The following is a 17,844-nucleotide window of genomic DNA, read 5'->3' as shown; positions in this document are numbered from 1 at the left end:
ATGCCAGGCACTGTTGTAAGTGTTTTACCTAAAGTATCTCATGTAATACTTTCAGTAACTCCCTAAAATGAGTGCTATTATTAGCTCTATTTACTCATTAGGAAACTGATGTATGGAAAGGTTTAAGTGACTTGCCTACTGCTGTACAAAGTAACATCAGTGCCAGGACTTGAACCCAGGAAGTCTGGCTCTGAGGTCTATGCCCAAGCTCTACTATGATGAGGGGGGAGTCTATTCTTTTTTTTTTTTTTTTTTTTTTGTGGTACGCGGGCCTCTAACTGTTGTGACCTCTCCCGTTGCGGAGCACAGGCTCCGGATGCGCAGGCTCAGCGGCCATGGCTCACAGGCCCAGCCGCCCCACGGCATGTGGGATCTTCCCGGACAGGGGCACGAACCCGTGTCCCCTGCATCGGCAGGTGGACTCTCAACCACTGTGCCACCTGGGAAGACCGGGGGGTCTATTCTTTGCATCTCATTCCTGAAGGCTTGTGTCTGGGGTTGGAATCAGAAGAATGCCTGATACTGGGCACTACCTGGCCTCCAGCAGACATTGCTCTATCAGGTGAACTCGTAGTTCAGTGTGGGTTAGGGTTAGGCTTTGGTTCCCTTCCCCTTCTCTCTCCTCTTTGACAATCCCTACTCTCACTTCTACATCAGTTCCTCTGATTTTCTCTTTTTCCTGAATGTCTGCTTCTCCAGCTCCTCTTTGAAGAGCCAAACAGTAGAAGCAGGATAATAGCCAAAGCTTTTCCAAGTGTCAAACTTAAAAACAGAGTAGAAAAGGTTATATATCCTTCTCTGAGTTAAACACCTAATAAATGCTAATGATCTTTCTGTGGAAGGCTGTTTTGGTTAGCTTGAGCTGCTATAACGAAATACGATTGACAGGCTGGTTTAAACAACACATATTTGTTTCTCACACTCTGGAGGCTAAGTCTAAGATCAAGGTGCTGGCAGATCTGGTTCTTGGTGAGGGCCCTCTTCCTGGCTTGCAGGTGACCCCCCCTTCTCCCTCTATCCTCATGTGGTAGAGAGAGAGAGCTTTGGTCTTTTCCTGTTCATATAAGGATACTAATCCTATCATTGGGGCCCCACCCTCATGACCTTATCTAAATCTAACTACCTCCCAAAGGTCCCACCTCCAGATACCATCACATTGGGGGTTAAGGCTTCAACATATAAATTTTGGGATGGGGAAACACACATGCAGTCCATGACAAAGGTATATTTAGTAATTGGGAGGGAGTGCCAGTAATCTAATTGATTTCAGGGTTGAAGTTGCATAACATCTGTAGGATGCAACCTAGACTGCTACTCAAGTTCACTAAACTCAGCAATGTGGAAACCAAATGAGGACTATTGGGCAGATATTCCAGACCATTTTTGGTGCGATTTCCAATTCTCTTCCCCTAAGATCCTCACAGAGAATGTCATTTGGACCTTGACAGTCATTGACTAAAAATAAAGCCCAGACACTCCGATGCATTATGAGTGCTGACAGAGGTAATATTTAGTTGTGCTTTACAAACATGCATTGCATTCTGAGAGCAATGCCAGGCCCCCTATAGGGTGTATGGAGAATGAGCATGATTTTCCCGGTTTCAAGGAGTCCCTTTAGTAGCAGCTTCTGGTTTAGAATCAAAGAGGGCTAAGGGTAAACATTTAGTTATCTTTTGAAAACTCTGAGAGACAGATGGTTGGACATACCGTGATTCCAACAACATAGCACAGAGCAGATGAGTTTGCATTGGGAGGTACCATGCAATTGTCCTTACATCTTGGGCTCTGCACTTTACACACCCCAGTTTGAGTCAGGCTCCATTGCTTACTCATTTCATGAAGCTAGGCATGTTGTTTAGTCTCCGTGAGCTTCTCACCTGTAAAATGGGCCTAATAATAGTGGAATCCTTGTGAGGATTATTGGGATCATCTATGTTAAGTGATTATAATAGAGCATAAAGAAAACGCTCAATAAATTTAGTGTCATTATTGTAGGCAAGAAGGAGTCAATGCCACAAATCTACTGGTAGTTCTTGGGCTTGGAAACTCCTTGATGCACTATTATTTAACTCTTCTTTGAGCTCCTCCATTCCTAGTAGGAGTTGCTAGATTTAGCAAAATACAGGATACCCTGTAAAAATACAGGACATCCAGTTAAATTTGAATTTCAGGTAAGCAATGGATACTTTTTAGTACAAGTATGACCCAAATATTGCATGGGATATAATTATACTAAACATTATTTGTTGTTTGCCTGAAATTCAAATTCACCTGCATGTCCTGTATTTTATCTGGCATCCCTAGTAGCTGTGTGACTTAAGGCAAGTTACTTCTCTATGTCTCAGTTTCCTCATCTGTTAAATGGGTGATTAAATGGGTTATTATATGTAGAGCACTTAGAACAGTGGCTCATAGTAAGTGATCTGTGAATTATTAAAATAATTATTACCATTCAGGTGGGGGCTGTGGCTGAATAATGCCAGGTTTCTGGTGTTAAGTCCTGGAATCATAATATTGAGGATTCAAGTGACACTTAGGAAAATTACAGGTTCACTGCTATTGCATTTGGCATCCATTTGGCATCCATTTGGCATTGTCTTTAAAATGTAACCTTAAGACGAAGTCAAAAGAGACTCCATTCTCATAAGAGACCCCTTTGGCTTTAACGATTTTCAGTCTCCCATAAATTCTTACAACAGGATTGGCAACCATCCAGGAAAATTCAGTTCTCACTCTCCAGTTTTCCAGTTTTGCCCTCTGGAGCAGTGCTGAGCTAGAGTTGAAATTGAAATGAAATTCAGTTTCCTCCTTTTGCGCAAGTCGCAAAAGGCTTTTCTGAAGAGTTTTTTGAAGTTTCAAACCAGTTCAAAACTGTTTCTTGAATGGAGGTCACTGGCATTGTGAAACTTTAGATGGAAGGCTCTGAATCTGAGGTATAGCTGCAGTTCTGATGGGGGAGATGTTTATTTACTAATTTAACCCAGATATTTCAAATTTGTCAGAGGTTACTACTTGGCATTATTATTATTATTTTTCTATCAGAGTCTTTAGTAAAGTCAGTAGCTATACATGCCTTTGATCTGAGAAAGTAGCTTGACTAAAATTATTTCTCTTGCACTTAAAGTATCCCTCCAAACCCTCACTCCCCACAAACTCCACTGGTCAAAGTTCTGCTTATCTTTCCAGATTCTAATAAGTTCTACTTCCTTGAGGGCATCTCCAAGTCCTGCCAGAATTAATCTTTATGAGAACATTTATCATGAAGAATTAATCTTTATGAGAACGTGTATAATGTACATCCTCAGATGCTGCAGTACTCTCCCAGGGGGGAGGGACAGAGAACCGCTATAATTCATCTTGGAATTCTCTGTGATGCCTTGCAGGTAGTAGACTGCTCAAAAAATGTTTGTAGAAATGAGCTGAAAACATCTGAGCATTTGGTAGAACTTCAATGTCACGGCAAAAGACTCACATTTTAACAGATATTCACCTTTGCAAACCAATCTGAAGGAGCTACTTTCACTAGAATTGGTGAAATTAAAATACGGAAAGAAATAGAGATTTTTTTAAAAGTCCAAGGCATTATAGTACTTATAGTCTCATTATAAGATAGGTTGGAAAAAAAAAGACTAATTCACAATAGACACAGGAAATAAGTGGTTTGATGGAAATTCTCTGAGTTATTAATAAGAGGACTCCCTTTCCTCTTCCCAGAAGGAGAAGGGTGTTATCGATGGTGTGGACAAGGGCTGGCAGGTCTTAAGGCTCTAAGCCAATGTTAAAGGATTGGATCTCTCACTGGGTGGGTTGCTTTCCATTTGCCCAACTTGATCCCCCATCCACTCTCTGCCCTCATGCCCAGGAGGCTGACCTTTTCAGATTGCCTCTCCCTTGTTCACCTGCTGGCTGCCTTCCATGTGGGTTTGGCCAACAGAAGGCACCAGCTGGTCAGGAAGAAGGTTGGGGGTATTCTTTGTCTGTTTTTTCCTTGTTTTTACATTGCATTGCTGGCGGCAGCTGGCTCCCTCCACAGTGACAACTCCTGCAGGGCCCCTTCTCCATAGCTGGTTTAGCTCTCTTAGGTCTCATGGGAGGTAACAGTTCCTTCACCATTGCTAGTCTCTGGTAACTTGTCAACCCTGTTTCCTAAACAGGTGCTGCCTTCACCTCTATTACAAGTCCTTTCATTAATCTTTCTTTATTTGAAACATCTAGAGTAGATTTTTTTGTTGTCATTGCTGAGACATTAACAGTCACACCATCCAAAGCAAAGGCTTAATAAAAGGTTAAATCCTTGTAAGCAAAGGCTTAACATTCACGCAGTAAGTCTTTGTAAGGTCCCTACTATGTCCCAAACCTTTCCTTAGGGGCTGGCGGAAGAGGCGGTACAGAGGAAAACATTGTTTGGATGTTTTACAATATCATAACACACTCTGTGTATTTCATTCCATAACTTCATTTTTTGTTTCAAAATTATGATTGTGAGGTTCATACTTGTTGGTCTGTGTAGCTCTAATTCATGTCATTTTCAGAACTTACTCGGGCCTCTTACTGCTGTGGCCCCTCCCGTTGCGGAGCACAGGCTCCGGACGCGCAGGCCCAGCGGCCATGGCCCACAGACCCAGGCGCTCCGCGGCATGTGGGATCCTCCCAGACTGGGGCACGAACCCATATCCCCTGCATCGGCAGGCGGACTCCCAACCACTGCGCCACCAGGGAAGCCCAGAACTTACTCATTCTCTTGATGATGGATATTTAAGTTGTTTCAAGTTTTTTTTTTTAAACTACAGTTAATGCTAGCAATCACAGTAGTTTCTGTATGCCTCTGTTTCATGCATTTTAAAAATAAAATCAGAGCATCTCCTCTGCCTATATTGTAGTCTCCCTTACAATGACATTTTTAGAGCATTTTCCAGTTTACAAAATGCCTTTAAGTCCATTATAGCCTCCCACAGACGGAGACCAGATTCACACTGGGGTTTTCTGGGTCCCAAACCAAGGCTCATTATAGTACCTTACGCTATGAAAGCTCTTTATAAACTCTAAAGCCTTTCACCAGTGTGAAATAACATCATCATTGCTGAAAAGTACCTTTTGCAGTAGCTCAAAGCCCACTTGTTTTTTCTGTTTATCTTGCAAATAGGGTTTCAGATTCTACAGCTGAAGTTTCCCAAACCAAAGTTTTGCAAAAAATTTTCAGTTTTCCATCCTGAGGTAAAAAATAGTTCCTTTCAATAACCTTGGCATTTGCTGTCCGGTCAACGTGGCTTTTTCGTGAGTTTCTCCATAATTAAGATTTCCATGGATTTTTTTTTAAGTTGAGTTTTTACAACTATAAAAATGGTACAAGATTTTTATATAAGGATTTGGAAACTGTAAATGCAGAAAGAAGAAAAACTCACCCAGAAATGAGCACTGTTATCATTTTGGTACATTTCTTTCCAGTTTTTTTTTTCAATTTGTTTATATAGTTGGGTTTGTGCTATTGATCCAGTTTTGTACCCTGCATTTTCCGCTTAACTTTATAGTGTAAGCTTTCCCTCTGTGGACTTTTAGTGGCCAAAATTTTCCCAGAAAGGAAGTCTGTGTTGCCAAGGAAGCTCATTCTCAGAAAGGAAAAATTCTGTTCTTCGCAAGGTTATGGGAAAAATGCCTCTGGTGGTTCAGGCTGTCCCTGAGTAACTCTTTATTAAATGTGCAAGTAAACTTCTGTATTCTGTTGGAGTTTGGTTTCCGTAAACATAATAGCTGGAGTAAATAAAATATGTAAAATGTGTGTGTTTGTATATACATTTATACATCATATGTGTGTGCATGTGTGGGTGTGTATGCGTATATATGACTAGGTGTTTGCATTTACACATACACACACATAGACACGCACCCCTTAGGGAAGGAGTAACATTAAGACAGACGTAACATACCACGTTACTATTATTTTAGTTTTTTTTTTTTATTTTAGTATTTTTTAACGCTGAATCCTCTCTCGCCAGGAGGAGATTATTTATTTATTTGTTTGTTTGTTTGTTTATTTATGGCTGCATTGGGTCTTCATTGCTGCGCGTGGGCTTTATCTAGTTGCGGTGAGCCGGGGGCCACTTTTCGTTGCTGTGCGCAAGCTTCTCATTGCAGTGGCTTCTCTTGTTGTGGAGCATAGGCTCTAGGTGCACGGCCTTCAGTAGTTGTGGCATGTGGGCTCAGTAGTTGTGGCTCACGGGCTCTAGAGCACAAGCTAAGTAGTTGTGGCGCAGGGGCTCAATTGCTCCGCAGCATGTGGGATCTTCCTGGACCAGCGCTTGAACCTGTGTCCCCTGCATTGGCAGGTGGATTCTTAACCACTGCACCACTAGGGAAGCCCTATTTTAGTATTTTGAAGTCATCTTTATTCTGGCTCTGTGTTATGATCCTAATCTCAGGCTTCTTCCAGCAAGGGGGTGACGTAATTATTAATGACAGCTTGTAGTCCAAGTTTATTTGTTGTTGGAGGAACTAGTTATCCACTCCAAGGGTTCTCCATCAGTGTAACAAGACAGCAGGTAACAATCGGCTGTTTTGTTTATGATGAAGCTAATTAAAATTAAAAGATTCGAGTTTACAAATAATTACAAGTAATTAAGGTACACTAGGCTTGTAGTATGCACAGAACAACTACCTTTGAAACTGGAATCTAGTTTCCTCAGATTCAGTGGACATGTTTGTGATATAAACAGGAATCAAGTCAAGAAATTGGCCAAGGAAATTTTTTTGTAATCCACATTCAACTTTTTAAAAAGTTACATCATGGTTGCCTAATATTTTAATTCATAAAGTATGTAAGGGCATGAATTTCTCCAGGCGAGGTACAACATGCAGAAGAGCCAATGTGAGGTTATGGATTGGAGTATTTTTTGGAAATGTTGAAATGCTTTTGAAAGGTAGAGTGAATGATATTGAAAGATATTCTCTAGTTTACCTGAATTCTCTGTGGCTTCCTTTTGTGACTCCAGAGAATGTCACAGTTTCACCCCCATTGCCACATAGGAGGTAGAAAACATCTCCTGATTCCGGGCAGGAATTCTGTGCAGTGCTTGATGGGCTGATCCAGCGGAGAATCATTCTTCTCGTCGAGGCCTCTGGATGACCAGTCCAGCCCATCCCTGGGTTGTTTTACAGGGGTGAGCTGGGGGACAGACCAGTTGTTACTTTCTGACCCAAGAGCTCTGCTTGGCCCATGATTGGCATTGTCTGATGAAAGAGAAGTAACGTTGGTAGTTACTCCACTGAGAGTGTCTATTCTTAGAAAACCCTAGTTGGGTGGCTTTTGCAAGAGGCGGTGAGAGCCTGGATTAAGTCAGTGGCTGTGAAAATCGAGAAAAAGGGAAGACATGGGAGAGATATATGTTTGTAAAGTAGAAAAGATTTTGGCAATATTTGAATGTGGGTTGTATTGGACACATTTTGTACAGCGATTCAAATGTTATTGCCTACACCTTATTCCAGCCAGAGCAGTGGCGATGAGCTCCTCTTAGGTTTTGAGCAGCTTCATGTACTTTCAACCTGTCAGTATTCTCAGGCTAGAACTGTGCTTCTTGCTTCCTACCCTGGGGGTCTGTGCCCTTGAGGACCTGCTTGGCACTCAGTATTCATAACAGGGGAGTATTGGGGAGTTAAAATGCCCCTTTGGGCAACCCTTGACTAACCCTTGACATGTGCTTCTTTTCTCTTTTCCTGGTAGGGAGCCCATCTGATAAGGTGATGGAACACCTAGTAGCTGGTAGTGTTGGCCAACTCGGTCTCACATCTTTGTAGTGGTCCTCCTTCCTTTCCTGTTTCACTCTCCTGTCCCTCACTTCTGACCCCTGCGATCCCACTACCAAAGAAATTAGTTGAATGTAAGCCATTGTCTCTGGCTCTGCTTTTGGGATAATCCAGGTAAGACATGTTAGGCTTGGATGCATGAAAGGATGGTGGGCCTGTGATGAAGAATAGGAAACCATGGATGAAGGGCAAGCTGATGAGGTCAGTTTGGGTTATTCTGAGTTTGAAGCAGCAGATGGGACTCTGGTCACAGAAAGCTCAGTTAGCATATCAATGATATTGCTAGCCATAGATTTCCTGAGGTTAGAATCCAGGTTTCTTAGCTCCTAAACTAAATTTTTAGTTGCTGATACATGCAGTGATGATTCTTCAGTTGCTTTTATTTCTTCAGGGGTAGCAGTCTGTATTAGTTGTGTACTGCTGCATAAAAAAATTACTGGAAAGCTTGGAAGCTTAAAACAACAAACATTTATGATCTCGCACAGCTTCTGAAAGTCAGGAATTCGGGTGTGACTCAGCTGGTTCGGGGTCACTTATGAGCCTGCAGTCAAGTTGTTGGCTGGCGCTGCTGTATATGAAAAGTTGACTAGGGTTGAGGGGTCTGCTTCCATCTCACTCATGCTGCTGTTCTCAGAGACTTCAGTTCCTTACTCTGGGGGCCCCTCTGTAGAGCTGTTCATTGTGGCTTCCCACAGAGGGAGTGATCTGAGAAAAAGATCTGCCGAGAAAGAGAGAACATCCAAGACAGAAGCCATAGTCTTCTACTAAGCTTGAAAGTGACCTACCATCATTTCTGTCATATACACTTGGTTACAACAACCTTGGTCTCTCTGGGAGGGAGACCATACAAGGGTATGAATACTGGAAAGTGGGGGTTATGGGGGACAATCCTGGAGCATGGCAACCACACAGTCTTTTCATTTTCTTCTTTTAAATAGATATCTATTTTATTAAAGAAGTGCAAAGAAAATATCAAACCCTGCAGAATAATTTAAATGATGAGTAAAACTCTTCCTAATGTCCTGCTCCCAGGCTCAATCCTCATAGCTGATCACTATTAACTGTCTGATTGTTTTCTTCCTAGTGTTAAATAACTATAAATAGTCTACTTTAATTTCTCACACAACTCCCACTTTCATGACTCTTCTACTTCCCAAATGTGTTAGTTATATAATTATTTTTAACTCCTCTCCTGGTTGCCCTAGATTTTTTTTTTTTTTTTCGGTATGCGGGTCTCTCATTGTTGTGGCCTCTCCCATTGCGGAGCACAGGCTCCGTCCGGACACGTAGGCTCAGCGACCATGGCTCACGGGCCTAGCCGCTCCGTGGCATGTGGGATCTTCCCGGACTGGGGCACGAACCCGTGTCCCCTGCATCAGCAGGTAGACTCTCAACCACTGCGCCACCAGGGAAGCCCGCCTTAGATTTTTAAGATGTACTTAAACATCTGGTTTTGATCATTCATTTATAAACGTTATCTCTTGACTCCATGTTATAAGATGATATAAGCTGAGAAACTTGGTAACGCTTCTCCTCACTTTTGACTTCTGTCAGCTCTTTAATTCCTTTTAATCTTACGGAGGTTAGTAATATTTATATTTTGTTCTGTAGGCATACTCGCTTTTCATTCCTTGACCATAGATTGACTCTGAAATTTTAAAGCCATGAAACAGCACTTACAAGTATGTAAGTATTTGGAGTAAATGTCTTCTGCAAAACCAAGCAGTTGAACCAGTAGTAAAGGCACTCAAAAAGCAAGTGTACTAGGGGCAAGTGGATTTCTTTCTTTCTTTCTTTTTTCTCAAAGCCAATTGATTGCTTAAAATATATCACATTTTAATTTGCATCATGTTTGCATAATGGCTTTCTTTTATAATATTTTATTTTTCCTGGTATTTTGAATTGCCTTTCTTTTTCTTTTTTATAAAAGAGATGTAATGCTTTCATTTTATCTCTAAGAAATTTCTGATTCCTAATCATACATTTGCGTAACGGAATTCTTCTTCAGCTTAATGACATTCTTCACAGAACTGACCTCCTGTTCTAATCTGGAACAATTTATATCCTGTCCTGATGCGCGATATTTCTTCAGTAGTTCCCTTGAGTTAGCTCTTTCGAGTTAGTGTTTCTTCTCACTTTTAGATTCCTTTAATGATTTGTTATAGTGTATCCTCACATGGATACTTTTTGAACGGGGAGGAAGTAAACTTTCCGAGTTCTTTTATGTTTGAAAGTGTCTTTATTATGCTCTCACATTTGATTGATAGTTTGGCTTAGTACAGAATTCTAGTTTCAAAAAAATTTCTTAGAACTTCTAAAACATTTCTTATTGTCTTCTAGCGTCCAGTGATGCTGATAAGAAGCTGATATCAATGGAATTCTTGTTCTTTTGAAGGTAACCCTCTGTGGAAGCCTGTACAATGATTTTTAAGTCTTTAGTAATTGAATCTTTGGAGTGTCTGAGTATGGGTTTTTTTCTGTTAACGCTGTGTGGCTCTTGGTGGGCCCTTTTGATCCTAAGACTATAGCCTTCCTTCAGTCCAGCCTCTATGGTCTCATGTTCTCTCCTTCTGTAACTCTTGTTACCCAAATTGCTCATCATTACTCTAAGAGTTTTTATTTTGTATTTTTGCTTTGTATTCAGGGAAATAGCCCTGACTGTCTTTCAGATCATGTACATTCTTAACAGAATTGAATAACTTCCATTCCTTCTTTGGATTTGTCGTTATTTTTCTCTGGTTGTTCCTTTTTTGCAGAAGCGTGTGTGTGTGTGTGTCCTTTCCAATTTCTCTGTGGATACCCGTAAGCATTAAAAAAAAAAAAAAAAGTCTTTTCCTTGTATTACTTCTCTGTCCTATGGAAATGGTTGTTCTCTTGATTCATCTCAGTCTTTCTCATTTATCTTCTCAGACTTTGTTCTTCCTCCAGCCCCAGTACCTACATAATGTGCTCTCCTCAGCCCAGTCTTTTATTGCAGTTGTTCAGGTGTCTAGCAGGGTGATATTATTGAAGCCAGCCCTCTGTATATTCAGGGAAAAGGGGTCCAACTTTTAATTCTGACCTTCCTGGCAGCCTAACTCTTCATAGAGAAGACCTATTATCTGTTTTTTACAATGGAAAAATGTTAGCCTAGACTCCTTTCCTTAGAAGGAGTTGGGGATCTCTATCTATGAAGATCACAGGATTTAGCCACCATTTTACTAAGAATGCAACCATTTATGGAGTGTTGCCTGTATGTCAGATACATGACATATATATTATCTCTTCCTTTCAAACAACTTCGAAAAGTAATTACTATTACTCCATTTTATAAAGAAACAGGCTCAGCCAGTTAAAATAACTTTTCCAAAGTCATCTAGACGGTAAATTCAAAGCTAGGTTTTGAATCTAGGACTGCTGGAGGCTCCAAGCCATTACTTCTGAAAGCCTTCTCTCTATGACTTGACAAAAGATGAATAAATATTGCAACACTTCAAAAAGGCTCAATTCTTTTCTTAACTGTTTTCTCAGTTTGCAGAAGACAGTGTTTTCATAAGCAGCATTTGGCATAATTCCCATCTTCCCTCACATACAATACTATTTTAAGAGACCAAGACTTGTTGTTTATTGGGAGAAAGCTTGCATAGAATTTTAAAGAACTCTCTTGCTAATAGATGGAGCTATAATCCTGTGGGGAGAGAGGGGCAAGGTTTTTTGTTTTGTTTTGTTTTTCTTTGAAATGAGGCTGAAGTTTGAGTGTATCTCCAGGGAAAGGGAACTATACTTGATGAATTAGAGTAAATATTGCCTGAGTATTACTTAAAGTGAGACTTAGACAATTTGGCTAGCAAAAGATCTTTATCTAGATCTGCAAGCGGTAAGCAGCTACTATAATATGGTGGGGTGGGTTGGGATACATTATTGGTCATGGGTTTATAAAACGTAGACCTATGGGGAAAATGAGTAGCCTACTTGTCAATTAAAATTCTTATTTTGGACAGACATCCCAGCATAATGCATGCTAGCAAAACGAAACCACACACACACAAAATCAAACAAAAAATGGGGAGGAGTTGCAAATAAAGGGTTAAAGAAATTATGTTACACATAAAAAGAAATCTGTGGTGGCGCATACCCAATTGCCACTTCTCCAGTCTACTGATGTCTTACTGTGGGCATTTGGGCCCAAGCAGTTGAACCAACATAAGACCTATCATGAATAATCTGCCTTTACTCTGCATCTTGTTATAGGCCCTAATGAGTAAGCCTGTTCCTAGAATCCTCCCATAAACTCCCGTTTCTGAGGCTTTCTATTGCTAACTTGGCTTGCAGTCCACCTACTGGCAGAGCCAACTATTCTACCCAACTACTGTGGATTTCTCCATTGCCAAAATCACATTATGTTTGCTAAATATCAGAAAATTTTCTCTTTAATTTGTTATGCTGTTAGGACAGCCAGAGGGTGAAAAGGAAAACTTTTCTGAATGGACACTCAACCTACAGGAAACCCTCCATAGATGATGACTTCCTATATACGGGTTCATTCCATAATTGTTCAGAACAACAGTGCCCTAGACAGAAGACAAAATTAAAATGCATACCCAGTAAAGCTGTAATTTTTTAGTTCTAATTAACCAATTCTCTCTCCTTGAATGTAAGTGACCTCTCTTCCTACTCTGAAATTTTGCCACTTAAGATTTACTCAGTACAAATTGTAAAGTAGATTAAAAAACAAATCTCTTCAAATCTATTTCAAAGATAAATGCCTCCTACAAGTCTTGTCCTCAGATTCTTACTCACTAGATTCATGTGTGCCTGAGGCATTGTCAGTGATGCTTGGGGGTGGGTAGAGTTTTTATTTATATTTTATATTCTCTTCTCCCTGCCCTAACCATTTGAGTAAATGGTGGTGGGTAGATTGGCAGATAGCACCTCTCTCCTCTCCCAGGACTAGATGCAGAGAAGGTGAACATTCTCTCCACAGAACCTCCTTTTTTGAAAAGTGCAGCCCCTTCTTTCCAGGGGGGAGAAGTGGAGGAAAACCAGAATAACAGAACACAGCCAGCATCCTTTAAAATGGTTTATAACTGGACATGTGTGCAATAATAAGAAATATATATTTCCAAGTTTCTGACACAGACCTCCTAAAACCCTTGCAAATAGAGGTGCTAGGAGTATCTTTTATTCTAACATTTAGTCTTTGACCTCAGTTACCTTCACAGAGCTCCTAAATGCCTTGACATTTCCTAGGTGATAGCAGTATCTTTTGTGCTAATGAGGTCATTCTTGCTGGGCTCCAGGATGGGGACCGGTCACCAGAAAAGACCAAGCCATGATTAGAAGCTTGGAAAATGAAGCTACCTACCTCCCAGCCCTACCTCCCATTCATAGGAGAGGGGAGAGGAACTGCCAGTGGAGTTCATAATTGATCATGCCTACTGTGATGAAGCCTCTATAAAAATCCCAATAGTATGGGGATCAGGGAGCTTTCAGATTGGGGAGCACATCCACGAATTGGGAATGTGGTGCAAACCCAGCTCCACAAGGGAAGAAGCTCCTGTGCTCAGGACCCTTTCAGTCCTCCCCATGTACTGTTCATCTCTGTTCTTTATAACATACCTTATTGCATAATAAACTGGTAAACGTAAGTGTTAACTTGAGTCTTGTGAGCTGTTGCAGCAAATGATCACATCCAAGGAGGGAGGGTCATGGGAAGCTCTTAGCGGAAGCCAAGCCAGACAGAAGCTGTGGGTAGCCTGGGGACTTAGTACTTGTGATTGGCATACGATGTGGGGGACAGTCTTGTGAGACTGAGCCCTTAACCTGTGGGGTCTGTGCTAACTCTGATTAATGTAAGAATTGAATTGAATTGTAGGACAGCCAGCTGGTGTCATGGAATCTCTTGATGTGTGGAAAACCCGCACAGCTGGTGTCAGAGGTGTTGTGAGTGTGTTGTCCTTTCTCAAGCAATGTGATTTCTTACTTGAATTTCTGTTTTCTCCATAATAAAATGTAGAAATAAATAAAGATTATGTAAAATTTTCACCCTAGACTACAGGTGACTAAAAAGGCATAATTCATAAATATGAATGTAGTTTTAAATCTTGGTTGGAAATCATGCCTTTCTTCTGTCCAGTAAAACTGATTGAGACTTTTGCTACAGCAAAGACAAGATGCAAATAATTAAACCCAAATGAGAACTTGCCCAAGAAAAGATATTTTTTAAACAGGCTCAAAAATAAAAATAAAAACTGTCTAACAGTCTAACTTCCGTGTTGCACTTCTGCTTATTAGCAAGATACAGTGTACTGATGACAAATACCTCAAAAAACCGTGGCCCAAAGAAAAATTTTTTCCGGTAGAAGGAATTTCCCCAGAGGCAGGAACACAGTCTTAGTCTGAGATCAGAAAGCATTATCATAAAATAGACTCCCCTCTGTTTTCACAGAAATTGATGATTATCAAAAGAATTTTAGAATTACTTGGGGCCAATAGACCTGAGGATGGGAAAAGGGCAGATGCTAAATGCCTTTACTTGGGTCATTTGGGGGTCAGGAAGAATTGATTTGTTATATTTGTCTTTAAACTCTCCTTCCTCCTTCTTATGGTGCCTTAAATTTTCTGTCCTTTCTGTCCTAGGCGGCTGTTACAAGTGAATGAGCTTAGCTGATAATTAGACTAAATGATTCTTCCTTGGGAGTCATTAATTGTGCCAGGTTTTGTGGTAGAAGGACTAAACCCAAAAGGACTTCTTTGAATTCTCTGTAAGACAGGCTCTCATGTCTGCTGAAGGTGATTGAGGAAGAAGGGCTGGCCATTTGGAATGCTGCAGTGCTGTGTGTAAGAAATGTAAAGAACTGACTAGAAGAGATAGGAATAGTGGAACAAAATAAAGTATATGTCTACTTTTTCTGCCCAGTGAATGTAAGGTACGTCTCTTATTTTCTGTCCAGCATCTATGTTTTGGGGGATTGCCCCTCCTCCACTCTGTCATTCTGGTGGGGCTGTAGATCATGAGACCTTACCCATGACATTAGGGGGTGGGGCTAGATAGTAGGCACGTGACCCAAGCTAAGCCAATCAGCGTCTTCTTCTGGAAGTTTGCATCATTAGGGGAGATATCAGATAGAAAGTGGGTTGGAACTGGGCCATCTGATGGCTGGAGCCAGGTCAACTGTCCCTTCCTCAGGTGCCTGGGGTATCTCTGATTCCTGTCCTTCTGGTGGCTGTGTTGTTCAGTGCTTCCTTCACAATGCTAACTACCCCCCAAAATATTTCCAATAAACCCCTTTTTCTTGCTTAATATGGCAAGATCAATTCCCATGGTTTACCATTAAAAAAAACCCAACTTTTTGGTCGGTTATACTTTCAGGTATAACAGCAATTTCTGGATTAGAAATTAAATTTAGTGTATGCATGAGATAAAGAAATTATACAGTACAGTGGCTCCAAATTGTCAGTAGCTTATCTGCAGGCTTGGTTGGCATTACATCACCTTCAAATTCTATGTCATGTGGTCCTTGCAGCTCCAAAGCTCAGTCAGTGAGCCCAGAGAAGCTAGTGAGGCAGTAGGGCTAGTGCCATGTTTGCCAGTGGGTTCTGAGAAATATTAATTCCTTGAGAAAGTGTAAACAAACAAATAAAAACATTGGGTAGCTAAATAAGATGGAGAAACAACTCGACTTGTATGTGTTTTATGGAGATATATATTGCTCATAAAGTAAAGGCTCTGATGAGTTGTGTGGGAAAGTGTTTACCTTTGTCTAATCCAGCATTTCCTAAACTTGCTTGAATATAAAATGCTTTTCCCACAGAAAGCCTATTAATATCTCTTGGAACTAGGATTTTGTAAAACATAGTTGGGAAAAAACTGTATAGCGGGATTAGAAAATTAGGTATTTAAACATTTATTTGGTAGAGTGCTAACAGATGAATTTTTACTTTATTCCTTTATTTCCTAAAACAGTATTTCATCTTTAATCGTGATTTTTTTTGTTTTGTTTTGTGGTACGCGGGCCTCTCACTGTTGTGACCTCTCCCGTTGCGGAGCACAGGCTCCGGACGCGCAGGCTCAGCGGCCATGGCTCACGGGCCCAGCCGCTCTGCGGCATGTGGGATCTTCCCGGACCGGGGCACGAACCTGTGTCCCCTGCGTTGGCAGGTGGCCTCTCAACCACTGCGCCACCAGGGAAGCCCGTTTTTTTTTTTTTTTTTGGATGATGATTTGGAGTAATTTACTGAGGCCTTATTTGGGTCATTCATTGAAATGGGTATTTGATACAGTGACTATTATAATTTCAAATACCCAAACTCTAATTCCCCATTTTTTGAAGGAGACAGATAAATTCTTTCCAAGATCACTAGCCCAAAGCAAACAAGTTCCAATTTTATTAATCTGAGCATGTATTTTAAAATCTGGGCATTTGAGTGAGTTTATCACTTCTTAATGGAGAAAATTAACATATATCAGCTAGAACAGTGATTCTCAACCTGGGGCAGTTTTATCCTCCAAAGGACATGTGGTAGTGTCTATAGGTGTTTTTGGTTGTCACAGCTGGGTTGAGGGGTATGTGCTGGCATCTAGCGGGTAGAAAGGATGCTCTAAACATTCTACAGTGGGATGACGGCCCCTCTCAACACAGAGTTGTTCAGCCCCAAATGTTAATAATGGAGCTGAGGTTGAGAAACCCTGAGTAATGCAAGTGCCCCTTGAGAAGATGGAAAGAGAGCACCCTTTAAAGGCATTACCATATTCCTAAGCCATTAGATTCAGTGACACACTCCCCAAGGGCTTTGTGGCATTATGTTTGGCAACCTAAGTCTAAACTTTGTCATTAACTGAAATCTGACCTGCTCAAGTCACATGGGGCCTCAATTTCTTTACCTGAAATAAAGAATTAGATGAGGTGATTGAGAGGATTCCTGTGATATTGTGATTCATGAAGAACAATCCTGAGTCTTGATCGCTTGTGGTGTAAGATAAACAACACTGGGCTTAAGCTTTGGGGACATTTAATGTTGTAGAGAAGGTCTGCCTCCAGTGGTGTTGCCTCCTTGTGCCTGGACATGTCTGGTACAATCATGTAGTGATCATGGGCCAAGGGATGAATGGCTCCTTGGGGTCCCCCAGAGAACCCCATACATTTCTACTGTTCTACCCATGCCTTAAATGGAAGCTCTGATCTCAGTCCTCTCCTCAAACTACACCCATCTTTGGCCATCTTCTCCTCTCTTGTTATACTCAATCCTAATCTCTATGTTACTATAAATCCCCATTTCACATCCTCATCTTTCTCATGAGCAGTGATTCCCAACAGTCTTTTTGTTTTTGGCATCTACACATGGATGACAATGATAATGATGGTGATAATAGTAATAGTTAAAAATAGCTACACTGTTGATCTCTTGCTATGATTCAGGCATTGTACTAAGCTCTTTCATTAGCTTGTTCAACCCTCAGAGGCACTTACAGGTTAAGTAACTTGTTTAAGATCAAACAGTTAGTATATCGTAGCTCTAGGACTCAACACTGCCAGTGTTCAAAATCCCACATGTCCCTAATAGATTGATCAGCTTCTCTCTTACACAGTTCCTCTTGCTGCGCTCCCTAAAATGATAGAATCCATTAACTAGAATGTAGTTCTTAAATCCTTCTCCCATATCCTTATATTTACAACTGATCAGTCTGCAAAAATTTAACAAATTTATCAAATTCATCTTTTTTTTTTTTTTTTAAATTTTTTTTTTATTTTTATTTATTTTTGGCTGCGTTGGGTCTTCGTTGCTGCAGGCAGGCCTTCTCTAGTTGCAGCGAGCGGGGGCCACTCTTCATTGTGGTGCTTCCAGTAGTTGTGGCGCACGGGCCCAGCTGCTCCGCGGCACGTGGGACCCTCCCGGACCAGGGCTCGAACCCGTGTCCCCTGCACCGGCAGGCGGACTCCCAACCACTGCGCCACCAGGGAAGCCCTCAAATTCATCTTTTCTTTCACCAACCACTGTTACTGTCATTGCCTTGCCTCTACTGCAGATCATTATGACTCCCCATCTATAACCAACTAACAAAATGAC

The sequence above is a fragment of the Phocoena phocoena genome, chromosome 16 (genome assembly GCF_963924675.1).
Source record: "Phocoena phocoena chromosome 16, mPhoPho1.1, whole genome shotgun sequence".
In the NCBI taxonomy this organism is placed as follows: Eukaryota; Metazoa; Chordata; class Mammalia; order Artiodactyla; family Phocoenidae; genus Phocoena; species Phocoena phocoena.
Note: the sequence above shows the minus strand (reverse complement) of the source record.